The 27,245-nt window shown below is 45.2% G+C and overlaps 3 long non-coding RNA genes and 1 other non-coding gene across 5 annotated transcripts; 2 read left to right on the top strand and 2 right to left on the bottom strand.

Moving 5' to 3' along the window:
* Positions 1-869: 869 nt before the first annotated feature.
* Positions 870-25,567, bottom strand: LOC134476488 (uncharacterized). Of its 2 annotated transcripts, XR_010048188.1 has the most exons (3): positions 25,140-25,567; positions 17,287-22,517; positions 870-9,562 (listed from the first exon to the last, which is right to left on the bottom strand). It is a non-coding gene; the product is annotated as an uncharacterized LOC134476488 (long non-coding RNA). The 2 variants fall into 2 exon arrangements; XR_010048187.1 differs by having other exon boundaries at positions 17,287-25,567.
* On the top strand, positions 7,603-13,026 carry LOC134470315 (uncharacterized). The gene is made up of 4 exons (XR_010048189.1): positions 7,603-7,741; positions 8,266-8,439; positions 12,729-12,842; positions 12,942-13,026. It is a non-coding gene; the product is annotated as an uncharacterized LOC134470315 (long non-coding RNA).
* On the top strand, positions 14,182-17,311 carry LOC106027629 (uncharacterized). Its single transcript, XR_010048190.1, has 4 exons — positions 14,182-14,370; positions 14,486-14,549; positions 14,666-16,593; positions 16,686-17,311. It is a non-coding gene; the product is annotated as an uncharacterized LOC106027629 (long non-coding RNA).
* Positions 20,584-20,747, bottom strand: LOC111756808 (U1 spliceosomal RNA). The gene has a single exon (XR_002791223.1). It is a non-coding gene; the product is annotated as a U1 spliceosomal RNA (small nuclear RNA).
* Positions 25,568-27,245: the final 1,678 nt, after the last annotated feature.

Below are 27,245 nucleotides of genomic sequence, written 5' to 3' on the forward strand. Positions count from 1 at the left end.
AGTCTCCCCCCGCCCCCATGGCCACTGCGCTCTGCTGACCTACACTTTGTTTTATAGCACTCGGAAGGAGAAGACAGAGTCTGTGCTACAGAGAAGTGCAGTGATCGCTGCTGTGGTATTTAATTAGTTACAGTTTAGGATTTATGACCCCAGAAGTCACTGGGAGGAAGAACTGGGTCTGTGCTCTTCCTGGAAGCCGTTAGCTGTCATTTTTCTGTGTTGTTCTGGTGTCTTCCCTTCCGCTTAGATTTATTACTGTTTTTGTGGTCTGGGGAAATCAGATGATCAGATGTATTAGATTATTTGTTAATGGAGTCAATAGATCAGTTGAAATAGGGTTTCTGAGGTATCTTCCAGTGAGTGAGAGGTGTATCTTAGTGCAAAGGTTATGCTGGTAATCTCGCTTGCCAGTCTCCCATATGGTCACCATTTCTAGACTGCATGCTTGCTGTTCAGGATTGTCAAGTAATTCTGAGTAAGTAAATCAATAATGTGCATATTATAAAAACAAGCATTTCACTGTTGAAGACAAAGGCTCATCTCATAAGCTTCGTGTTCACTTGGTACTGGCACATAAACCTGTGTGTAGCTGTGAAGTAAGACACACGCTTTACTGTCCTTCTGTATCAGAGGCTATTTATAATACATTTTTAAATGTATGGATTTATCCTGAACTAAACAGTTACTTCATTTGGTTATGATCCTGACTTGTGTTAGGAACTATGTATTTTTTTAATCAAATGTTTGACATAAATTTAATTCTCTCTTTCTATTCTAGTTCAAGGAGAGAATATACCAAGGTAAATCTCTTCCTGTTGGTGTGTGGTAGGACTTTTAGGCAGGCTAGGAGAGACCATGACTTTGGTGTCTGATTTTTTAAAAAAATTTATTTAAGGCGAAAAAAGAAAAAAAAAAAAACAGAAAAAGGGTACAAGTTATACAGAATTTCAGAAAAAATAAACAGTAGGAAATCACTAGTTAATTACATATTGTCATCTTAGAAATAGTTGTTGAAGTTACAAAATTAAAGCTTATAGAGGGGATTTTCAAACAGTGAGACTGCAAACAGTTTTGATCAATGATCCAAAAAAACTCAGTAATATGGTTATCTATCTTATACACTTAAATATATATGCAGTTATATCTTTTAGAGAACTTTCTTTTCCTTTCTGTTGTACAATGACACTTACACATTTTGGGTTTTATTGCTCCCACAGTTCTTATTACTTTTTTTTTTTTGAAGAAAGTAAAATCAAATGTGACATACCAGGACAGAGTCATTCAAATCAAAAGGATGGACATAATACATAATGTAAAAACAAAATACAAGGTGATCAACAATGGTTACCATAATGCCTCTTGTTATCTTAAAAAGAATTGCCTATATCATCAGTTATAATAAAATTGAACAAAACAGTAAAGAATAAGACCAATAAAACCAAAACATTGGAGACATTAGAGGACTTCAAAAGAAGGTAATAGTCAACCAGAATGGATGTCACAATGAATCTTATTGTCTTCATAGTTGTTGCCTATACTTTCAGTATGCTTGGTACTATCAAGCATAACAGAATAGAGGAAAATCAGTCAAAACAAGATGGTGAGAGCAATACAGAGTTTCAAATCAAGTTAATAGTAAATCAAAGTGGGTTACTATAATATATCCTGCTATTTCTTATTTATTTTTGCCCTTAATTAAAAGGATAAAAATGAAAAAGTGGATAATAAAAAGGAGATTGAGATAAAAAAGAGGGCATAACAACAAAACAGGGCAGGTCAAAACATAGCCATCTAAGCAAAATAGTGTTTCACCACAAGATAATCTCGACATAATAGTAGTTACCATAGTGTCTCTTCCTTTAAAACCTTTGGGTATAACTTCGTATACTGTAGCATCAAACATATCAAGACAATGTAAAACCGTTCAAGAGAATGACAGTATTACAGGGTATTTAGAATCAACTAACAGAAAATGAACAATGGTTTCTGTATAATCTCCTTGTCTATAAAAGCTTTTGTTTATATTATCACATATAATAAAATCCAATAAGATACAACACATTCAAACGGATGGAGACAGAAGAACAAAAGCTTGATGAGACTTCAAAACAAGAGGATATTAAATCAGCACTACCTATTATGATGTCTTGTTTTCTCCAAATGGCAAGGTTGGTTTTCTCCAACCTTCTCTGCCTCATTTCTGTTGAGCTCTTTTTCTGTCATTAGTTGTCAGTTTGTCCTCTTCATTTCGCTTTCTGCTCCATTCATTGTGGCCTCTCTGCCACTGTTCCTGGAATTTTGGTATTTTTTATTTTTAGAATATCCTGCAGTAATCTCTGTAGAGTTGAATTGGTGGTTGCAAATTCCCCTAGTTCCTCTTTATCCTGGAAGCACCTTGTTTTTCCATCAATTTCTAGGGACAGTTGTGTAGGATATATCAATCTTGGCTGGAGATTATTAACTTTCAAAGCTTGAATTATTTCCCCCCACACTCTTTGTGATTTGATGGTTGGTGCCGAGAAGTCTGCTGTAATTCTGATGGGTGTTCCCTTGTAAGTGATCTGTTTCTTGTCTTTGATGGCTTTTAATATACTGTTCTTATATTGGATTTCTAGAATTTTGATTATTATATGCCTGGATGTAGCTCTGTTTGGGTTTTAGGTGGCTGGGGTCCTGTATGCCCCATACATATGAGTATCTTTACCTTTTGCTAAATTAGGGAAATTCTCCTGGATTATTTCTGTGAATAGCTTTTGTAGTTCATTTGTTTGAGTCCTTACTTCTTCTTTTATGTTCTTAATTCTTAAGTTATAGATCCTCTTATCATCTTCTAGCCTTTGTATTTTTGCTTTTTCTTGTTATTTTTAAGAAGTTTTTCATTTCAGGCTCCCACATTACAAATCTGTCCTCCAGTTCTGATAATCTATCCTTAGTTTCTTTCAAGCTGTTATGCCAGCTTTCAATAGAGTTTTTAGTTTCCTGGTAATCTCTTTGAACCTGCTTCACATATTCTATGTTTTCTCTATTTTCTCCATCAAACAATTCTCCCCTTTTTTTCTGTTCCATTCAACCATCTGTTTTTTCTTGGGTGGTGCTTAGCATTTCTCTAACTATTCTACTTATTTCTTGCTTTATCTCATTAAATACTTCATTTTTGAACTCATCTATGAGGTTCCAGAGATACTGCTTTATGTCTATAGGTGCCGTGTCTGATATTGCATGTTTTCTGTCTTCATTCTCTTTTGCATTTACCTTTCCTGGATCAGGGTTCTCAGGATTGGGGCCTGAGGACCCTTTCTTGTTGCTCCCTTTTCCCATACTTTTTCCATACAGGCATCTGTAGGAGGCCCAGTTTTTTTTTTTTTTTCTCTTTGTCTGTTACAGTTTGTTTGAATCCGCTGGCTAGGTGTTTCCCACCACTGCAGTGTACTAGGGAGACACAGACCTGGGCAGCCTCTGCTTGGCCCACCCCTCCAGGTCAACCTACTGAATGCTTCACTGTGAGGGTGCACCACCTGGTGCAGGGACCTGATTTGGGCTAGCCTACTGGATCTTAGTCCGCGGCGTCACCAGGCCAAGTGCTCCCCACCACTCCTGCTTGAGAGGGGAATAAGCGAATAAAGTCACTGCAGGGCCCTGTTCCGGCTAGTCTGCTCATTCCCAGAATGTCCTCTGTTGGAGCCTCCTAGTCTATGAAAGGGTCCCTATTTCTCTCACTCACCACAGGTTGATGCAGGGCTCCCTGCCAGTCCCGCTCTCAATGCTGTTTGGTTTGCCGATTCCAGCTCTCAGAGCTTTCGCATGTCTCTCTCCCTGCCGTGCAGTATCGGCAGCAGGAAATTCAAATCACGGCTTCCAACGGCACGGGATCCAGCTTCCGCACTGAGATTTTATCTGTTCCTGTTATAGCATCAGGACTGCATTTCCAGTTGGTTTCTCTCAACTTAGCTTGTTCATAGGTCGGCAGGGTACATCTCCCCTCACGTAGGACTCCTCACATGGCACCGCTCCTGGATTCTAAACTGGTAATCTCAGAGAGCCTCTATGGCTGCTGTTATTTGTCCGCCATGTTCTCCCATGGTGTCTGATTTGACTTACTAACTGCTCCACATTTTACTGTTGCTACTAACCATGGTATAGTGGAGAGGATGATGGTACTGCCTGAGATAGGAGATGTGGGGGCAGGGGGTGTCTGCTTACATGGAGCAGACTGAGCGTGGCTGGACCACACAGGTGTGGAGAGAGGACAGTGTGTCTGTGCTAGGGACACCTCGGCCCCTATAGGTTTATCAGCACAGGAGCTCGAGAGACAGTGGTGTAGATCAGTAGCTTGAAGTTGCTATTTCTCTTTGCAAATGACATTCATTTGAAGTGATTCCGTTTTCAGAGAACAAGTGCCTTTTGTGAAGGGAGCCTTTCCAACTATGTAACATTTCACTGTATCTCCTGCCTTTGCAGTAAATTGCTACCTCGTCAAAACAAGTGTTACTATAGTTTTCTTAAAGTTTAACAGTGTCCTGTGCACTGTTGCTGTTAGTTGCGGGTCTCTCTGGAAAGGCAGGTAGCTGTGTGAAGCCTCACATGAAGCCTCTCACGGAGCCTCACACGAGTCCTTGCTGCTGAGACACTGTGCAGCTCAGCTCCATTTAGTGCTCTTAATACTGGCTTTTTTCTCTTTTTAGTCACTGAACAGCAGATAGCTGAGAAGGTGAAAAATACCACAAAGGACAATGCAGAATTGTCCAAAAAGTGTCAAGTTATCAACAGAAGGTAGAACCTGTTTCACGGCCCCTCCTCTAGCGTGTCTGTGGTGTAGCTCAGTTATTATGGTATTTTGAAGGCCTGTGTTCTCGCTTCATTATTTCCCCTGAGCCCTCCAGATCTTACGCACCATCATTTATAAAGCAAATGCTCTGCTCGCTTCCTTGGAACAAGGTTTGTTTTAGAAGCAGAGTGACTTCTGTTACTTAGTTCTGAATGTGTTTTTTACACAGATCGCAGAATCGAAGAAGCTTATTCTGGAGACCAAGGGAAAAAATTCTCATCAAACAATTAAACACAAGGTAAACATCCTTCTCTTTTTGGGATTATAATCTAAAAACAGAAGCAGGCATTAATGCGTATTGTTACTTTTAATATCTATATACACATGAAACAAAAAAAATAGGACCATTGTACAAATCATTCTACCATAGTTTCTGTTTTGTCTCTTGTTATCTCCAATAGAAGTGGCTATATCATCAGACATAGTGATAGAACTGTGGGGGGGGGGAAGGAGGAGGACCGGCGGTGGCTGAAAAGCTAAGTATAAAATATAAATAACCTTTATTTTGGGAATGCGGGGAGAGACAACCCCGACCCCCTGGGGTGTGGCATCTCCACCCCCGGGGCTGGCGATCTCTCTGTGGAACACGTGGAGTGAGGCACATAAGTAATCTCAGCCTGGGGTGGAACCTAAGGGGGCATTAGGGATGCACAGGTAGCCTATCGGTCTTAGTTTGGCACCAGAGGTAATTCCTAAGGGTCGGGGGAGATTGGAGCTTCCTCGCTTTACTGGCTACAGTATCCGGCCTGGGCCAAAACCCTTTCATATCCCATCTTACGATTATTATGAAAAGGGGCGAAGATTTCTCTCTTTAACTACTTCCTGCTGGCTGAGGGCGCTGTACTGGAGTCTAGGGGAGTTGACGGGATGACAGTTGATGCCCAGGTAGAAGCTGGTGCCAGGTGTTTTAGCCAGGACAACTTCACTGGTGAATGTACGTATGTTAGACTGAAAAAAACAAAAAGACAAGATGTTATGAGAAGACATGGCACTGTCATATTTAAGGACCCAAGTGAGGTAGAGGGAAAGGTGTATTAGATTTAGACACATCATTTTATCAGGACAACGTTGAGGTAGGATCATTTCCACAGTAAGGCAAAATTCTGAAAATTAAACATGGGATTAGGAGGAGTGAAGTTATGGATGTGAAGGCAGAATTCTGAAAATTAAACATGGGATTAGGAGGAGTAAAGTTATGAGAGGTGCTTACTCCCCCTTCTGAAAGCATAACATTTAAAAGGTAGGTTGGTAAGGCTTGTCTCTGGTATATATGATGTTGTAGGCAATACTGTTAAAGAGTCCTGCTATAGAAATGATCATTAACAGAACATAAGAAATTAGGAACCAAAGTGGATAACAAAACATGACAACCTGTGAGTCATGGCCGTGAGGCCTTGGTGAGACAGAGATGAGTATGAAAAGGATGGTCAGATCTAGGGCCTGAGTGATGTGAAACCAGGATGGCTGTCTAGCAACTTTGATTGCTGTTGAGGTTACCAAAGTATAAACAAAGTGAGAAGACAAAATGTATCTGTCAGCCTGTATAAAAGGGAATAAAAGCATTTTTAAGATTTAGGACTGGGACCTGCACAAAATAGGCCCTGTTTGTAAATGACATACGTTGACCTTTAATACTCCATCAGACATTGAGGATTTATTATAGTAGCTTGAAAACTCAGTAAGAACTCTGTATATATGGCCTCTATGTCCACAAATATAGGGAATGTCTTACCTTGAGAGTTTTAATGTGACTTGGACTCTGAGACAGACACCCACAAAGGCGGGATGTTTTGGCCCTTAGCCCCTCTCAGTCTTTGGCAGCAATTTTTGTCAGTGACGAATCTGGCAGTGTACTGTGAGGGCTAGAAGTTCGGATGGCTCACCCACTCTCTGGTGGCCAGACAGCCCAGCAGCCCTGGAGTAAGGTCTTAGAGAATGCCAGGATGGGGCATTGTTTTGCCCAATGTCTTCTGCTACATTTGAGCATGTTCTATGGGGGGGGGGTCAGGTAGCTCTACCTTGTGTAGATTTGTCTGTCTCAGAACTGCAAGTGTTATTTAAAATATGAAAAACCATATCAAGGTCTCTGTGGAGCTTGAAGGTCAAGTTTTGTCTTGTTGCTTGAGATCTGGACTACAGTAAAAGGTATCTGTAGAATTTAAGTATGTAGGAGCTTAATATTGGCATTTTAGATTAGAAAGCAGGCTCTATCTGGATGTTATAACTCTTTTTATAGGGTGCCACGTGGAATTAACAAAAAAGGCTTTAATGGAAACATTTTGCAGTAAAGGTTTACCAATCCTATGAATAAATGTATTAACTTAGTATATACTCTCAAGTTACCAGCTTTTGAAGCTTTTAAAAATTATATCTTTTTGAGCCTCATATAACTTTTTATATACTCTCAAGTTATTATAACCTAGTTGTTAAACAGGAGATTGGTGACAACACAGTAGAGTAGAAGCAATAAATTTAACAGAGAACATTACTGGTGGTGGACAACATTAGAATTTTTAACAAAAGCCTTGTCTTGGAACAGAGCTAGTGGTTTCCAGCAAAAAGGAATTGATAAATCTCTCTTAATTTTAGTGGTTAAAACAGGAGATTAGTGTAGACTTTAATTGATAAACAAGGCTGGTAAAATTACCAGGTGGCCACCAACCTTGAATAAATGGTAGAAAATTGTAAGAAAAATAGCCTCTCTTGAGTGGAACTGAATTGTAAAAAAAAAATATGTTTGAGCAGAGCCGCGAGATGTTGTAAACGCATGCCGCGAGATGTTGTAAACGCGCAGTGTCTAAGGCAGTTTGGAACTCTGAGGCAGACAGAGTTTGCCTGTAGAGAGAGCATAGTCATGCTTGGGGCAGGGCTGAGGTTATTGGGCATGCAGCGCATAGATGGAACATGAAGAGTGGGGTGAGTGTCGTGACACAGTGCGCAGGGGCGGGCTGAGATGGAATACACAGAGTGGGTGGGGTGAGCGCTGGGACACAGTGTGCAGGGGTGGGCTGAGATCACACCCGGAAATGGTGACGATGGCACTGGGACGGTGCAGGGAAATACGCATTTTAGCTACAATGGCGGGGGTAGGTGTGTGTGTGGTGTCAGCTGCAATGGCGGGTGGACTCACAGTGGCTGCAGTGCTGAGCTCAGGGCTCAGGGGCTGGCCCACTGGCAATGGAGCCAGCAGAGCACAGCGCAAAGGGCTAAGGCGGTGGGGTGGGGTGGCAGCAGTGGTGGTGGGGCTGGGAGATGCGCCACAGCCCTTAGCCAAGTGTGGCTCTGCTCTCAGAGGTGTGCGGCCGCCAGCCGATGAATGGCCACCCGCAGGAGCTGCTGGCGGGAGCCGCTCGCGGGACACGTGGCCCAGGACGCAGTGCTAAAAGCATGCGAGAGCCTAAAACTGTTTGAAAAGCAGTCCCGCATGTATCTCTCAACAGCAGAAAGGGCCGGCACCGGCACGAATAGGCCGGAGCAGTGGGGAACAGGTTGGATGTGGAGCTGAGTTGCCACATGGAGCTGAAATTGTTTGTGGGGTGCACAGAAACATCAACCCCGTGTGGACCTGAAGTGCTGCATGAGAGTGGAGATACTGCACAGAATTGGAGCGTGGTGTAAGAGCCAAAAAGCTGTTTAAAATCTTACATGTATCTCAACATTGCTTGGTCTCATTTTTAATCTCAGTGGCGGGGGATGAGTTGGCATGCATGGGAAACAAAGGGACGCTGGCAGCGCAGGGGGGGGGAGGGGAAGCGCTCATGGGAAACAAAGAGACACTGGCAGCATGGTGGGGGGGAGGGGAAGCCGGGAGGAAAGGAGGCACTGAGAAAACTCCGAGAGGCTGCAAGGGAAGATGCTGTTATCTCTTTAAGTGCGGGGAGGGGGAGGGATCCTGGAGGAGACAAAGGGACAGGCACGCTGGTGGGAAGGGAAAGGGCACATTCCCAAAACAAAGATAGTTTTGTAAGCTTGTCGACAGTGTGATAAGCCATAAATAGGTATGGTTTCTGGGGGGGGGGTCAGGAAGTGGTCCCCAAGATAAAATCTGCTGTGGGGTCTAGCCCATGGGGCTACAATCAGATAAGGCAACGGACCGTGGTCTGTCAGGATTAGAGTCGTCACACTGCACCCCAGACCTACGGGTTGGCTATATGGCTCCAAACGCTTCATAATTGGCCATCACCAATATTAAGAGTGGACTTTGCATGGGCTGAGTAACCACTCTGCTGTGAGAACTTAAAAAGCTCTAAAGTGAGGTTCTCTCAGTGTGGGTAGTCCAAGAACGGACACAGGCTTGCCCAGAAAGCCCCTAGTTTGGGCTGTCTGCCCGTGAGAACTTAAAAAGCTCTGGAAAAATGTGAGGGCCTCTCAGTGCGGGCTGTCCAGAGTGGACATCAGCTTGCCCAGAAAGGCCTTAGTTTGGGCTGTCTAAAAGACATGAAAGTGTCACGAACCCACGCAAAGAGGGGAGAAAATCCACCTGAGCCTGGCCCAGTGGCTGTCTCCAGGGAGTGGCTCACCTGTGGTAAATTGGTGGGTATTGTTTGCGAACCAGCAGCCAAGCTTACAGTTCCTGAGTATAGAAGTGAGGAATTAATGCAGGATGCAGTTCGGTCAGTCCTGAACAGCAGGGGACTCAAAACTGGGAACCAGCCCCAGGAATCTCTCGCCTGCTGTTCCCAGTCAGGGAACCATCTGACAGAACTGGGGGGCGGGGAGGAGGACCGGCGGTGGTGGCTGAAAAGATAAGAAGTATGAAATATAAATAACCTTTATTTTGGGAATGCGGGGAGAGACAACCCAGACCCCCTAGGGTGTGGCATCTCCACCCTGGAGCCGGCGATCTCTCTGTGGAACACGTGGAGTGAGGCACATAAGTAGCCTCGGTCTGGGGTGGAACCTAAGGGGGCATTAGGGATGCACAGGTAGCCCATTGGTCTTAGTTTGGCACCAGAGGTAATTCCTAAGGGTGGGGGGAGATAGGAGCTTCCTGGCTTTACAGGCTACAGTATCCGGCCTGGGCCAAAACCCTTGCATATAGTATGATTGAATATGTCAGTACCTAACAGTATTAATAAAAACACAACTTTGTATGTAGTATAGAACTTCAAAAACTGGCATTTATCAAACCAGAATATGTATCATTGAGTCTTGTCATCTTCAGTGTAGTTGCCTATACTCTCTGACTTGATACTATCAATCATACGAGTTTTGAATAGAATCTTGTCTGCCTCATTTCTGTTATGCTCTTTTTTTGCCATCCATTGTCTGCTTATCTTCTTCATTCTGTTTTCTGCTCCATTCATTCAGGCCTCTGTGCCACTGTTCCTGGAGTCCTAGTACTTTTCTCTCTCTCTAGAATGCCTTGGAGTATTCTCTGTAGAGAATTGGTGGTTGCAAATTTCCCAAGTTCCTCTTTGTCTTGGAAGCATCTCGTTTCTCCATTAATTTCTAGAGTCAGTTTATCAGGGTATATCAATCTAGGTTGGAAGTTATTTTCTTTCAGGGCTTGGAATATTTCACTCCAGGCTCTTCTTGACTTGGTTTATGTGGAGAAGTCTGCCATTATTCTGATGGGCCTTCCTCTGTAGGTTATCTGTTTGCTGTCTCTAACAGCTTTTAATATTCTGTTCTTATATTCAACTTCTGGGATCTTGATTATGCCTGGTTGTAGCTCTGTTTTGGTTGTAGGTGGCTGGAGTTCTGTATGCCTCATATATCAGAATATCATTTCCTTTTCCTATGTTTGGGAAGTTTTCCTTAATTATTTCTGTGAATAACCTTTGTAGTTCCTTTGTATCCCAGCTTCTTCACTTACATTCTTTATGCTCAAGTTATAGATCCTTTTGTCATCTTTTAGCCTTTGTATCATTACTGCTTGTTTCCTTGTTATTTTAAAAAAGTTTTGCCTTTCATACTCCCACATTGCAAAATTGTCCTCCAGTTTGGATAATCTATCCTTAGTTTCTTTCAAGCTGATTTGCCATCTTTCCATAGTTTTTAATTTCCTCGTGATCTCTTTGAATCTGCTTCATGTATTTTATATGTTTTTTATATTCTTCACAAAATGGTTCTCTCCTGTGTTTGAGTTCCTCCCTTCTTCTGTCTGTGTCTGCCTGAGGGGTGCTTAGTATCTTCTTATTAATTTTCTTATACCTTATACCTAATCTTCCTATACCTTGCTTTATTAGGCTAAACGTTTCACTTTTGAACTCATCTATGAGGTCCCAAATATATCTCTTTATGTCCACTGGCACTGTGTCTGATATTGCATGTTTGCTGTTCTCATTCTCCTTTGTATTTACCTGTCCTGGGTCAATGTTCTCAGAATTGGAGCCTGGGGACTTTTTGTTGTTGCTTCATCTTCCCATCTTCTTTGCTTTTTTCCAGGAGGCCCCAGTTTCCTTCTTTGTTGGTTACAATTCTTCTGAAGCATGTTGGCTAGATGACCCTTCACACTGCAGTGTGCTAGTGAGTTGCAGACAGGGACAGCGTATCCTGGCCCCTCCCCTCCAGATCAGTCAAGCTGCTGTGGCCTGCACTACTGTATTACTTTGCATGGCCCCTCCAGACCAGCCAAACCTCCAAGGCCCCACTGGGCCAGTGTGGTTAGAGTGCGACACCGCTGCAGGGACTTGACCTCAGATAACTTATTGGGTCTCAGCCGGTTCACATGACCCAGGCCTAGCTCACTCCACCAATCCCATTTGGAAAGGGGACAATTGACTGCAGTCACTGCTGCCCCTTGTACTTGCCAGTCATGCCAGGTCCCAGAATGTCGTCCGCCAGAGCCCCCCATTTATGGAAAGGCTCCACTCCTGTCACTCACCACAGGTTAATGTAGGTTCCCCGCCAACTCAGCTTTCCTTTAAGCTCGCTGGCCCTCCATATCAATATAACTGCGTCTCCAGTGAGTTCAAACAGCGGGACCTCCAACGGCTTGGCAAGTCATGGCGGGACCCTGGTAAGTCACGGCAGAACCCCAGCCAGTGGCGGTAGAACCCCAGCAAGGTGTGGTGGCCACCTGGCAAGGTGTGGTGGGGACCTGGCAAGCCATGGGGGAGACCAGGCAAGGCCCGGAAGGACCCAGCAGTGCGCGGCAGGACCCCAGTAAGTCATGGCAGGACCCTGGCAGGGTGCGGCGGGACCCTGACAAGTCACAGCATCAGCCAGTCACAGCAGGACCTCTGATGATTGGCAAGTCATGGGATGGGAGAATTCATCTCCCTCTGTTTGGGGCTCCCCAGTATGTATTTTATTGAATTATAAGTTGACTATCGCAGGGAGCTTCCATAGCCAGTTGTTATCTATCTGCCATCTCTGCTCCAGGATCTCCCTCAGCTTTTTAAGCTGATTTTTTTTCCCTAGACCACATTGAATCCCGATTTTACCTAAAACATAGTGGATGGCTTTGCTAAGCCTCCTCTGATAGTTAATGCCTCACATTGGCTATTGGAAAGTTAGATCAGAGATCTGGGTTCAACAAACCAACACTGAGGCCAGAATTTCCATGGCTAGCTGCTGGCAGCTCCCATTTGAATGAGACACACATGTCCTGCTAGGAGGACACACAGGATAGTCCCATTAGGTGGTATGGACAGTTCTGCATGCCCTGCAGTGGTTCATGCCAGTGGGAATTTGTTAAGCGCCAGCAATACATGCCCACGTGTGCCATCTGGAAGTCAGGCATTTGAGTCAGCAGGCATTTTTCAGAAGGACTTGATGGATGGGGACAGCTTCCTTGACAGCTCGGGGTGGAAGCCACACTCTGTGGTCCTGAACCAAGTCTTAGCCTCTTTGATGGGACAAGGAGGGACACGACTCCTGCTTCCCCATCCCACTTGCATGGTCCTGTGTCTCTGTGGAGTCCCAGTCCACAGGGACCCTTACATGTGACTTTCAGCTACAGCAGGAAACTGGAAGAAGTTGCATGCCAAACTCAGTGAGCAAATCAGGACCTTGGAGAAGTCTCAGCGGGATCTGGAAAGATCTAGCTGATAAGGATGATAGCATCCATGTAAGTTACCTGGCCGACCCAGCCTGTTAGTGAACACTTGGGAAACAAACCCACTGTGAGCTTAGAGAGGCTCTTAACTGTCGCTCGCTTCTCTGCTAGGCTCTGCCCAACTGCATTATGGAGCTGAATCATTTGGAGAGTGGATCAGAATCTGAGGGTCCAGGTCCAGGCAGATGTGAGCCAGGTAAATTAGCCAATGGAGAAGTGGGAGGTAAGACTGGCCCTAGCCCAAGCCCCCCCCCCTTTTTTTTTAACCAGGGATCTAACTCATGACCATGCCTTCACCAGGCAGGTGCTTGTGCCACTGAGCTAAATCCCCATCCCTTCAAGGGCTCTTTTTTTTTTTTGTCTTCTCTTTATTGTTATTTTAGACAAGGTTGTGATGTAGTGGCTGGCCTTGAACTCACTGTGTAGCCCACACTGGCCTCAAACCCACAGCAAATTTTCTACCTCAGTCTCCTAAGCATTTTTGTCTTTAATTCCATACATGGATACTGCTTCGCAGCTGAGTTTCTTCTTGCCCTGACCGACCCATGCAGCTCTTTAGGTTCTTAGCATGAAGGACCACAAGAGGATCAGAAAATAGACAAATCTGGGGTCAGGTGGAGCCCTTACCCTCCTGATGGGAAGAAAGGAACTGGCCCCTCAGTGCAGGGGCGTTTATACCTTTTAGCAATTTAATGTCATGTGACACCCTGTTGTCCTAGCAGCCCACTGTTCAGATTGTCTTGGGGCTTGGTGTTCTCTGGGCTGAGGTAGCTTCTTCACATGGTAGCCCTGGGGACTCTTTGTTCTTGGGCCAGCCATGCCCTGGCCCTGCACGTGTGGTCGGTTTCCAGCTTCAATGGCTCCCAACATCTGAATAATTCGTACTTATGTCTGGGTTGCTGGGGTGCAGTAGCAGCAGGCAAGCGGGGAAAGCTGCTTTTCCACCCCTTGAGAACCGGATGTGTACATTGGAGCCTTTGCCTTTGTGTTGGCCTCTGTGCTAGAGAAGAAACTTTCTCAGCTTCCTGGAGATGACACTCAGGTCCACACTCACGGCCTCTGCTGTTCTGTGGTTCTCAGACCCTTGGCCAGGGTCACCTAGAGTGTGGGGATGGGGGAGCCACAACCCAGGCTGTGAGGGCAGAGGCTGGAGAGCAGCAAGGTCTGAGATAAGGAAAGTGGTCAGGGCACCGCCCCAGCTGCAGAAGGTGCTCAGGGTACGAGTCTGGACCCATGCTGGCCAGCTCCCCCTAGACCATCATGTGGCAGAGCTAGGCTTGCTCAGCCACAGCCCAGCTGGCATGCTGTCTTGGCAGGAGCTCACAAAATCTAAAAGTGCAGTTGTCATAAAAGTCAGTGTGTCATTTCTGTTGGTGAATTGTTTTTCTTTACAGTGTTTGATGAGCATTAGTTTAGTTTTGTGGAAGTCAAGACAACAGTGTTAGAAACGGCACAGGAAGACACAGCCACACTTGTTCTCTTTGTAGATGAGGAGAATAAGATGAAGACTCACATGCACCAGCTGATGGATGTCTCCCGGGTGAGTCCTTTCACAGAGCTCCCCAGGGGTCCATGAGTCCTGACTGTGCCTCACTTTCAAGCCTGTGCCTCTCCCTCACAATTTTGAGACACATACCGAAATATCTATGCTTCAGAAAGATCTCAAACTCCTGCAAGTGAAGCTGAGAGCCTCCCTGTTTGCCAAATGTGACCTGGAAGGTAGGTCCCTGACCACATGATGGTCAGGTTGAGCACTGGCATGAATGAGGCAGGGATGCTGGGAGCATGGTTGTGTGTCTTTGGCGGTGCCCTTGGTGATGTGTCTCACCTCTCAGACAAGATCACGAAGCTGGATGAGGACTGCGGCACGCTGTGGGCAGCCAAGACCGGGCTGGAGGAGGAGTGTAAGAGGCTGCAGCAGAAGGTGGAGATCCTGAACAAGCTGTGCCAGCAGAAAGAGATGGAGCTGCAGAAGTCAGTCTGAGAGATTTTGCCCAGTGTCTCATGCTGGCCATTCCTGTCACTTCTGACTGCCTAGCAGCTTCGATGTGCAGTGATCATAGAGGAAACTTGGGGCCCAGGGTGCTGCTGGCCTCCTGTGATGGTGACCTCAGGCTGCTCCTGCCTGTCTGCCATCACCATCATCCAGCTAGCAGTTCGGCCCAGTGTCTCTGCCTCTCTAGCCTCAGCTCCACTGCTTGTTTCTTAAAGCCTAGGGATTTGTTGAGGGCTCAGTTCAGCGTCTTTGGCATTGTCCTCAATGTGTGGGTTGAAGGAGGGCAGCACCGGCCTCTGGGGCCCACATTTTGCTTTCTGGCTGGGACCACAGGCTCCCATTCACCCATTTGGCCTTGCTTGTGTGCTTATCATGGCATAGGTCTAGAGGAACAGCTCTTCCCAGACAGCATGGGGGTGGGGACCCAACAGCTCTGCTGGACAATCCTGGCTTCCCTCAGGGTAAACTCATCTCCCACACACATGCTGTGCTCTTAGCTTGTTCTGTTTGCTGATTAGACAATTACAAGGAGAGGTGAGAGAATATAAGAACACAAGCAAATGGCCCAGAGCCTTGAACTTGACTTCCCTTCGAGACCCTGTGCCTGCTGCTGGGTGGGGAAGTGGCCTGTGGGCTGAGCTTGCCCCTGGCAGCTTCCATTCTCCTAGGAAGTTGAGTCCAGAGAAATTTGAACAGCAGCAGTGAGACCAGCAGCTGTTGCCTCCAGATGAGGAGGTGGTGCTCGCCACAGAGGAAGTGAAAGTCTACAAGTGAGTGTGGCGTCCAAGACAGAGGAACTGGGCTGAGTTGCTTTGTTACATAGAAGAGATGGGCACAGAAGCACATGAACAGTCCAAGAATGGAATGTATTTAACTCACACGGGGAGGGGTTCTACATTAATAGACAGAAGCTTGTTAACAGCGAAGCTCCTTTGCAGATGTGTCCTGTGCCCATTTTTAGGAAAGTGGCCTTCTTCTGTCACACATCCACACCCACCAGTCTCAGTGTCCTGACAGACCAGGGGCAGCATTTTGGGTCATTTCTTGTGGGTATAATTTGAGGGGAAAACCTTTTTTTTTTTTTTTAAATTGGTACCGGGGATCAAACTCACGACCGCCTGCTTGCAAGGCAGGTGCTTATGCCCCTGAACTAAATCACCAGCCCCTGAGGGGAAAACTTTTATGGGGAAAGTACCCTTAGCCAGATTATTTTGAGAATGTTATTGCAAGGACAGTTAAGGAAATTTACAAGTTATCAACTCATAATCTCTAGGCATTAAATGAAAAATCAGGAAACTGAGGTTCACACTGCACTCATCACATTATGAAATGTTTCTGTATGATGAAGTCTTTAAAGGTCAGAAAAGGTCAGACTGTTTCAGAATTTATTTGATTCTAACTGCTAAGTATTACTTTTAGGCGGAAATGGAGGAAAAATTACAAAAAACAGAGCGCTCATTTAAAACCAGGTAAGGAATAGAGTGCACTGTGGTGACAGCATCCATTAACCCCCACACAGAGATCATGGAGGGCTTCAGCCCCGGTGACTCATCCCTCAACCTTCGTCTTGCCCTGTTCTCTTGCAGCTTGATACTTATGAGAAAAAAGCCCATGAGAACTGGGTAAGAGCCTCCTCCTCGCCTTACCCTCTCCAGCTTTACTCAGCTGCTGTGCTGAGCTGGCCCCTGTGTCTCCACAGCTCAAAGCTTGCAATGCGGAGTGCCTGATGGCAGAGGAGAAGCGGCAGGCCACCAACCTGTGGCAGAGGTTAGCAGCGTATGGTGTGACGAGTGGCGCCCACGTTTCAGCCTGCTCAGGGTGGCTATGGTCACCCCCAGCCTCACTCTGTCTGTGTGCAGGCTAGTAGAGATGAACCAGAAGCTGGCCATGCTTCATGAGGAGCTTGTGATCATCAAGCCCATGTAGGACTGGCCTGGAGTGCAGAATGCACCCTACAGAGGTTCTGAGTGCGACTAACTGCAGAGAAGTGGTAATCAGTACGTGCGTTGTGCGTTGTCGCCACAGGTCCCCTGAGCCAGAATGGCTCCTTTGGCCCATCCCCTATGAGCGGCAGTGAGTGCTCCCCGCCCCCAGGCGCAGAGCCCCCCCTCCCCACAGCCACCCTCTGCGAGCCTGAATTTTGCACACCTCAACATTCTGAGAGCCAACTTCGGTGAGCCTCTCTGGGGCCTTGCAGCCCAGACTCAGGGACACCGTGCTGCCTTGCCCTGGGCACGGTTCTCTGAGCTCTGGTACAGAGCCCAGGCACTCCCGGCTCAGGTTTTCACTTAGCCCTGGGCCGTGTGTGGGCCCACCTGGATTGCAGTGCGGGAGCAGAGTCCTGGGTGCCGTCGCCCACCCCGTCACTCCCAACGGCCTCTGGCTGTGGCATGGTGGAGGCCTGCGGTGTTTTCCTCTCCCTCTCTGCACAGTGTTGGGCGCACTTTCTTCACCACTCACCTCCGGGCCACCAGGGGCTGCTCCCAAGCTAGGCAGGTCCGTGTGTTGCTGGTTCCCTGTGCTGCATGGCTGCCGAGTGCGGGCTCAGTCTTCCGGGTCCCTGTTTTCCTCCTCCACAGCCTGAGACCTAAAGCAGCCTCAGCCTCAGCCTCCGCAGACGAGGCCCAGCACTCTGAGCCCAGTACAGCCTCCACAGCTGCTTGGACCAGAAGGGCCCTTCCCACAGAGCCGAAGTGCCAGTTCCACCGGGGTGGTCACCCAGGCCACCACGGGCCTGTGGCATTGGGAGAAGGGAGGGTCAGGCTGTGGTTGAGCCATACTGAGCCTCAGTTTTTCTTATCTGTGAAGTCCAGTGCATCACTTGGCTTCCTGGCTCAGGGGAAGGGAAACGCTTTGAGCAGACTTGGGCTGCTCCTCAGGACGTGTCCACGTATCCCTCTTGCTTTCCAGACCCTTACATGGGCCCACCACTGGGCTTAAGAGAATACGCGCCCGGCATCCAGCCAGGATGCCATGACCTGCTGCTGCACCCCCGCCAGTTCTTGCTGGGACCTGTGCCATTCAGGCCTCCAGGCCCACTTGGCCCTGAGAGTATTTCATTCCTGCTCCTCGAATGCCACCACTGCCTGCCGGGCCCCAGGACTACCCACCACCGCCAGCCACAGGGGAGCCCCTGCTCTCGGAGCCCAGAGAGGCCCCAGCCTCGCCACGAAGCAGCCATGAACCTGCCCACATTCTTGAGGCAGAGCACATAATGTCCCCACTACTCAGAGGGCCAAGGTTTTTATTGGTTTTGGAGGCCCAGTTCATCTAAAAAGTTTTTAGTACTAAACTGCCTTGAGCAGTGCAAACTTTTAAGCCATACATTTCAGAAGTCTCATCTTCCTCTCTAAAAATTGCCTCTTAAGCTCAAGTGACCTTCTATCTTTGAAATGTGCAATAATGATCCCTGTGTTTTAGTTAATATAGCACAGGTAAGTGTAAAATTATTCAGAATGTCATAAAAATGACTATTTCCTGTGGAGATGCTGTAAGAATATGTATTTCCATGACTGTTGTTTAGTGTATCAGCTGAACACCAGAGCCATGATATTTATAAGCTTTAACCCTCCTGCCCCATCCTGGTCGAAAAGACTGTTACTTAAAGATGTTTATTCAAAGATCACCCCTTATCACCTCCTGCCCCGCTGACATCCTTTGTAGTAATAGCTAACAAAAACTTGTTTGTTAATACTCCCAGCCTCCATTGTCTCATTGCTTGCTGTGAGAGCTGTTGGAACTCTGGCTCCCTGGACTGGAGGTGCCACGGCTTACAGGCTGCATCACTGTGGGTGAAGCCCATGACCCCTGACCCTACTGGTGACTGCTGGGTGCAAGAGTAAGAGTTTATAATAGAAACAACAATCATTTGACCTCAGGCTCTATTATTTTTCTTTTACCGTGATTGCATTAAGGAGTATAACAAAAGTAAAGTTATGTCATGATTGTAAAAGTAAATTTCTTTATAAAATGCATGTTTTCTCTTTCTCACATCCTACAACTGACTTTCAAGGAACAGGAATCAAAAACTGGGAAGAATATAATAACATAACCTCAGAAAAAGTGATTGAGGAGCATGAGGCTCCTACCCTGCTTGCGGTCAGCTGTGTAGCTGTAGGCTGAGCTCTGTTTTGTCCTGGCAGGTTCTGCCCTGAGGTCGTTGTGTCAACCCATGATGTCTCCGAAGCTGCAAGTGGGCCTGCCACACCAGTGGGGGACCTGTCACTACACTGTCTGTGTACTTTTCTGAGGCTTCGCTCTGCAAACACTAAGCACAGTAATTTTTAAAAGAGCTTTCTGAATCAATTTTACTGGTTTGTTTCCTGACCTAATGTCGGGCACAGGCGCTCAACATACTTCGCCCAGGACCAAGAGCCACGTCAGCTTCCGCAATGCGTTATGTCCCTCTCCAAATAAACTTCTCTGCGGCAACTAGTGATGTTTACTCCGTGGCAGCTTGTGATTGGCCACAGTCAGATAGGCAGCTTGTGATTGGCCACAGTCAGATATATAAGCCAGAACCCGCCTCAATAAAGCGGCAGTTACCTGTTACCAACAAGAGCGTCCTCTGTCTCATTGGGGGGCTGCGCCAGTCAACCTAAGAGCAAGCCTAGAAAATAACTTAGAACTAATCAGATAGTGAGCTGATTCCAAACTTTGGCCAAAAGATGCTCAAAGCCTTGCAGTCATTTCTGAGCTATAAAACAATATACTAAAAAGAAAACAAAACAAACTAACCTACTACTTTTACTTTTTGCTTCAGAGACTTATTTTCATGTCAAAAGGGAAGGATGAGAGTCCATGTGATCTCTAATGATAGGTGGCACTTGTTTTTTTGGTAGCGGGGACCGAACTCTCATCCTCCTGCTTGCCACGCAGGAGCTTATACACTGAGTTAAATCCCTGGCCCAGGAGGTGCTTTTTGTAAACAAAAGAAATTTATGTTTCTTTGCAACTCACAGTGAACCCTCAACCTGCACAGGGAGCTATTTTCTGTCTGGTTCCCCAGTGGCACTTGATGGGAATCGGGGTGCTGGGTATCGGGAACCAATGTTCCTTCTGCTGTTGGTTTTTCTGAGAGTTTAAAAAGAGATCTAAGCTGGATGTGGTGGCACACACCTGTAATCCCACCTCGGGAAGCTGAGGCACGAGTGAGTTCAAGGCCAGCCTACGCTACCACACTGAGTCTAGACCTGCATAAACTACATAATGACACACTATCTAAAAAAAAATATTTCTGATCCAAAATGCTTGTGGAGCACAGTAGTGTAAACCGCACATTTAATGTTAAGATTAGGTTCCAAGGGAGGCTGGGATTATACAAGGCCCCTTGAGTTCTGGATTGCTGTGAAGCTCTCCTTTCCCTTACTTCATTTCAAGATGACCTTGGGGAGCCCAGAGCCCAGCCTTGCAGCTGTCTTGGTGTGAGATGTATATAACACCACCCAGATACCTCCATCACATCATGTGTAATACATACAATGTATCCCCAAAATACCCAGTTTATAAGTATACAGTATGACAAGCCTCTACTTTTTCTCCATTGAAGTTAATGTCTTACTACTGACCCCAACCACACTGCACCCTCAAAACTCAAGAGAAAACCATAACCTCAAGTTAGTGAGTTTACTACCGTAAGTACAACACTTTCACTTTAATACAACAGCAAACTCACAATCGCCTGATGTGCACAAACACAAACACCACTAGCTCTCTGAGCATACAACAAACCTGAACCCTTTCCTAGAAAGGTTAAGCTAGGGGAAAGCATGAACTCAGTTCCCTACTACCACAAATTATGCAGTTGAGTTTCCCAAATTTGGGCAAAATGTAGGGATCGGCACATACAGAGTGCAATGGATAGGCCTACCTCAGGGAAAACAAGACTCATGATCACTATATCTACCCTACCAGGTAAGTGTAAGTTGATCTATTTGTTTAACCAATCATTCTGGCAGCCATGTCACAGATTTCATCTTGCGCCACAACTCACCCTCCTCGCACACTCCCCAACTACTCACGGTCACTACCCTCCCACCTCCTCCACGCCTTTCCCCGCACGACACACCCTGCTTCCCACCGCAACCTCCGCACACCTGGGAAACCCGGCTGCAGGAACCGTGGGCTGCAACTGGCAGCCAACACGTAACATCTACATGTCCCCGCCTCCGGGGATGCCACCACAGCAGTGAGCTTTCAGCCTGAGTCGCCCTCCTGGAGGTTCTGGTTTACCGCGCGTGCCACTGCGCTGTGGGGACGGGAGGGGGTGGCACTGGGGCGACGCGGCAGTGGTGGGCAGCAGAGTGGGTCATGCCAGGGCTAAACTTTAACATGCCCAGCAGCCCAGATCCTCCATCCCATCCAGACCCTAAGGCCCCAAACTGCAGCAGCTTAGGGCAGCCGGCTTCGCCAGGATTCACAGTGGTAGTTTGTGGTACCAAGAGAGCAGCCTCTGCCGCCTATCTGCTAACAATCTGAGAACGTGTGTGTGTGTGTGTGTGTGTGTGTGTGTGTGTGTGTGTGCGCGTGCACGCGTGTGTTGCGAGCTCCTACGCTGCAGTGGCTGAGTTGTGATGGGATCTGGTTATGCAGGTCAAACTGGCCAGGAACGCACTATATAACCTATGCTGGCCTTGCTCATGGCGACCCTCTTGCCTCAGCTTTCAAACGCTGGCATTAAGGCCTGTGTTACCCTGCCTGGCTTTTTAAAAAATATTTTGTAATTTTTAATTTTTATTACTATGTGTTTGCAAGAACTTAATGATTACATTCATTGGGGGGCATTAATACACATATACAACATATCTCAATTCTTCTTTTCTATTTCCCTTCACTTCCTCTTAAAATGTTTTTTGCCAGCAACTGACCCAGCCTGTGGGTAAATCCACGGAGACCCTAGAGGGGGAGTGGGGATGAAAAGGGAGCAAGAGACACAAAGAGTGGAGACAAGTTGAGGAATTCCAATCAAGTCTCTCCTTATTCAAGGAATGAGTATCAAATATATAGGGCATTGGGGACAAGGGATTTGGGTGCTGAGACATCAGCAGGTAACTTAGCAACAGTGGCAAGATGGAGGTTCATAGGTCAGTTCGAATTTCCCTGCACAGGGGCTCAATAAGCATAATCCCTGAATAATTGGACAGGCTAAACAAGTTATGCAAGATGCTGCTTAATTACCAAACTTAACTCCTAGAGAGCATTAAGGTGGTACAGCCTGCAGATGTTAAGGTGGCAGCCAATTACAGGGCTCCCCACAGGTTCCCCTTTAAAATATAAGAGGCTGCATCCTTGAGGAGACTGTGCCTGTCTTGGGTCAGGGTGCTTCCACAGGGGGGCCAACCTAGCCTTACCCGTCATTGGAAGGCAGGGCAGCGAGAGGCCCAGTTCCTGTCTTAGGTGGAGGTTGGCATCCCGTGTGAGGCCCAGTTGCCCGTCTCTGGCTATCCAGTCTATCGCACCAAGGCAAGAGAAATAGAGCTTGTAGCATGCTTTCACAAAGCATTATCATAATACAGTTTTTGCAGGCTCTGAGTAATTTTCTCTATCAGCCATTCTAAACCTGTGGTAATGGACCTGTATAGGTTGCATTTTTATGGCATCCACCTGTTGATTGACAAAAGCCATCAACTTAGTCATCATAATCCTGAGAGGCAGGATCCAGGCTGTTGGTTCCACCATCTGAAAAACAAAAGCTGTGAAAAAATTCTCTCAGGGGTCATTTTTAGTCCCTGGAGTCATCTGTAACATTATCCTCTATTTGTTGTATTTGATCTATTTGTTTAACCAATCATTCTGGCAGCCATCTCGCAGATTTCATCTCTTTAGAGTAAATGCATACTGATCCTCGTCCCCAGATAAGGACTGGGCCTGGACCATGCCATGGTTAGTCAGGGGGTCTCTCCATAGTACAGAAGCAAATTGCTTTTGTATTTCAGTATGCCAAAAACGTGTGGCTGCTGACTGTCCAGCAGCATCCAAATTTAAAAAATTAAGGATGACTAAGGCATGAAATAGAATATTTTTAGGTGTCCCCTTTGTGGGGTACCATTCCCCCTTTTTTATTTTATCAACAGTGAGTTTTAGGGAGAAATGTGCCCTTTCAACTATGCCTTGACCTTGAGGGTTATAAGGTATGCCTTTTATATGATGACTATTAAGATACTGACAGAAATGAGCAAAGGCAGAACTAGCATAACTTGGACCATTATCAGTCTTTAATTGTTGTGGGCATCCTAAAACTGATAAGGTAATTAACATGTGGCTAATAACATGTTTGGTAGCTTTGCCAGTCTGGGGAGAGGTATAAATGAAACCACTAAAGGTATCTATAGTTATATGAACATATTTAAGATTGCCAAACTCAGGAATGTGGGTGACATCCATTTGCCATAATGCATTGGGGATAAGTTCTCTAGGATTAATCCCAAAGTGTAGAACTGGGAGGTGCATGGCACAAGAGGGGCAGTTTTTTACTATCTGTCTGGCTTGCTCTCTAGTGATCTTAATACAGAATTACAGAAAAATAAACGGTAAGAAATCACCAGTTGATAAGTTACATATTGTCATCTTAGAAATAGTTCTTCAGGTTACAAAATTAAAGTATGTAAAGTGACATTCAAATAGTGACACTGGCAACAGTTCTGATGAATGATCCAACAAAAACTTAGTAATATGGTTATCAGTCCTACACACTTGTTTTTTATCTCAAAGAGGGCAAAACCAAACATATCAAAACAGAACAAAACAGTTAAAAAAAACAATTTAAAGAAATACAGATTTCAAAGCAAGTCCACTGGAGATCTTCACTGTTCATCTAATTGTCTCTAGTTTCCTCTAAACAGTTGTCCCCATCTTTACGCACATTAAAAATACACACTGCATATTATAGAACTAATCAAATCATTATAGGCTCCTCAGTGCTTTAAGATCTGACATTAGGGGAGACAATACTAAGTACCATAATGTCTCTCGTTTTCCTCTCAGCAGCTGTCTCCATCCTTACATATGCTGAAATTAAACCTAAGAGACTAGACCAATATCACTCTGATCAGTTAAATGAGTCAAAGTACTTGACATTGGAATTCTATCTCTGGAATCTTTTTTGTAGTTCTTTGCAAAATGACCAATTTATCTCCACAGGTAAAACTTTTTTTTTTTTTTTGAGATAACTGTAAACCCTTGCAAGGCGGCAGCCATAGCAAGGCCTTGTTGACAAGCAGTTTCAATGTCAATGGTACCAGGGATCGAACTCACAGCCTTTTATTTCTCAGGCAGGCACCTGTGCCACTGAGTTAAATCTCCAGCCTTGGGGACTAAACTCACAACCTCACACTTGGCAGGCAGATGCTTATGTCGCTTATGTCACTGAGCTAAATCCCAGCCCTTGCTTAATGCTTGAGAGGAACACATATCACCCTTAAATTGCTTTTGGGCCTCTCTGTTGGCATAGGCATCCTCCCCTATTAACATATCAAAGTCTCACCCATTGCTGGCTTGCATATTGTGCCTGGCAGTCTCTTTGCAATTTTCTATATATTCCAATTTCCACAAAAGATAATCCCCATCCGATAAAGTCACTCAGGCCAATCCTTGCCAATCTGTAGGTGTGAGCCAGCCATCAGCCAGAGAATTTAAAACAGCAAGAGTATATGCGGCTGTGTCTTCCTACTGTGTAACCACGGTTTTTAATTCTCTATTCAGTTTGAAATTGAAACCAGAGTAGTCGCAAATAACTCAGCCCTCTGTGTCCCTCATTTCCATCACAGGGAAAGCCTCCATATCATCTAGCTTTAATATTGGATCAGGCCAGAGGGGTAAATTTAGAAATCATGCCTCTCAGTGAGGGTCGCTGACCAGGAGAAATCCTGGAGGAAACTCTGGGGTTAGTTTCACTTTTCATTTTTAAGTTTTGCGAATTTTTAGTCTTTCTAATTGAGCTATCAAATCCTGACATTCTTTTTTCAGTTTAACCTGTTGTTTTAAAAGTTCAGTTTGGTTTCTTAATTCCTTCCTAGTATCTAAAGTTAAACACGCTGAAGCCAGAACTATATGGCCCTCACAGTATGGGGGAGGGGCGCGTGGCTACCAGGTCACTTTGCTCCTGAGTTAAAGTTTAGCCCTAATGGACAATTGCTTAATTAATTTTTTTCTTTATCCTCCATGTCTTTAAAGCCTTTCTTAAACTTTTAACAAAAATCTCACATTGGCTCATTTCTTGTCCTAATGGACACAATTTTTTTTTCCTTACCCTTTGTATCTTTAAAGCTTTTCTAAACTTTGGCTAATTTCTTGTCCCATAATCACTATTCACTTACCGAGGTTCAGCAGCGTGGCAGGCTCCCACATCAGTCCTCTATTTTCTTTTTCCTTTTTCTACTTTGGCCCCACGAACAGCATCCCTCACTAATTCCCCCATTCTCAGGCCCCACGCTGGGCATCACTTGACCCGGCCTGCAGGTAAATCCACGGAGACCCTAGAGGGGGAGTGGGGATGAAAAGGGAGCAAGAGACACAAAGAGTGGAGACAAGTTGAGGAATTCCAATCAAGTCTCTCCTTATTCAAGGAATGAGTATCAAATATATAGGGCATTGGGGACAAGGGATTTGGGTGCTGAGACATCAGCAGGTAACTTAGCAACAGTGGCAAGATGGAGGTTCATAGGTCAGTTCGAATTTCCCTGCACAGGGGCTCAATAAGCATAATCCCTGAATAATTGGACAGGCTAAACAAGTTATGCAAGATGCTGCTTAATTACCAAACTTAACTCCTAGAGGGCATTAAGGTGGTACAGCCTGCAGATGTTAAGGTGGCAGCCAATTACAGGGCTCCCCACAAGCAACACATTCATTTATAACCCCTTATCAAGTTAATTACTATGAATTAGGATTAACAAACAATCCAAAAATATCAAAACTATAAAGATAACTACACTAAGTCAAGGTATGGTTTTACATCCATTGTCCATGCTGAATTACAATGACCCCTCTCCTCTTTTCTCTCTCCTATCGCTCTGTCTCTGCTATTATTTTTTATTTGTTCTTTCTTTCTTTTTAGAAATAGAGACATTTCACTTTCTGCCTTATTGACTAGGTACTCTGTGCAAAACAATTCCATTTCTAGCAACTATACTACCACAGGCTTTGGTCATATTTCCCTTTTGTTCTCCCTAATTGTCTTGAAAAGACAATTAACAAAAACCTGTGTTTTGTTTGCTATGTATGGAGAATAATTTTGTTTTTTACAATAGTTAAAAAAGTCATTTTAGTTTTTATATATGTGTGTGACTTTTTTTTGAGACAGGGTTTCATAATGCAGTGCAGACTAACCTTGAACTTAGTTATGTAGCTCAGGGTGGCCTCAAACTTACAGCAATTCTTCTGCCTAAGCTTCCCAAATGCTAGATCTACAGGAGTGCACAATTATACCCAGCTACAAAATTCACTTTAGATGATTTGCAAAGGACAGAAAATGTTTGAAAATTTAAAAAGGAGACAGACCTGAATCTCAACTTCCAGGGATGCTGGAACAGACTGGTAAACTCAAGACCAGCCTGAAACAATAAACAAAATCCTCTTGAAATAAAATACATTAAGGAGCAGGTCATGGCGGTCCATGCCTGTATCCTAGCACTCTGAGAGGTTGAAGCAGGGTGATCCAAAATTTAAGTCCAACTTGAGCAATCTGATGAAACCCTGGTTAAAATTTAAAGGAATGAGCCGAGTGTGGTGGCACACTCCTGTAATCTCAATACTTGGGAAGCTGAGGAATGAGACTCTTTGTGAGTTCGAGAGAAGCCTGGGCTACAAAGTGAGCCCAAGGTCAGCCTGAACTGCATAACAAGATCCTGTCTCAAAAATAAATAAATGAATAAATAAATAAATAAATAAATATGTAAAGAGCTGGGGGAGTAGGGCTGGGAACACATATAGTTGTTGTTAAGTTTAAAAATTAAAACCAGCCACAATCCAACTATAAAAGTGTTATTACACTTTGACAGTATATGCGGTAAAATCACTTGACAGTATATGTGGTACACTTTGACAGTATATGCGGTAGGTTCCTTACACCTAAGTATTTTTTTAAAGAAGTATATTTCCTATGCTGTTTTATAACTTTCATTTGTTGTGGCACATGATGGGACACAGATAATTTCACCAATATTGCACTCTGCTCCTTCTAGTTTTTTTTTACTCCAATTAGTGATCCATATACAAATACAAGCAACATATTTTTAGCTACATATTTGCGGTTAGTGATGGTTTGGTAATTTTCTACTTGTACTTTTTATTTATTTGGCAGTGTAGGGATCTTGCTGCTTCACAGTCCTCTAAGTAGCTGGGATTGCAAAAGTATTCCATCACTTGCCTGGTAAGTGTAAGGTTGTGAGTGCTACCCCCAGTACAAAAAAAAGTGTGCCATC

Source organism: Cavia porcellus, unplaced genomic scaffold, assembly GCF_034190915.1.
Source record: "Cavia porcellus strain 051 isolate PalLab524CR breed Dunkin Hartley unplaced genomic scaffold, mCavPor4.1 scaffold_6, whole genome shotgun sequence".
NCBI lineage: Eukaryota > Metazoa > Chordata > Mammalia > Rodentia > Caviidae > Cavia > Cavia porcellus.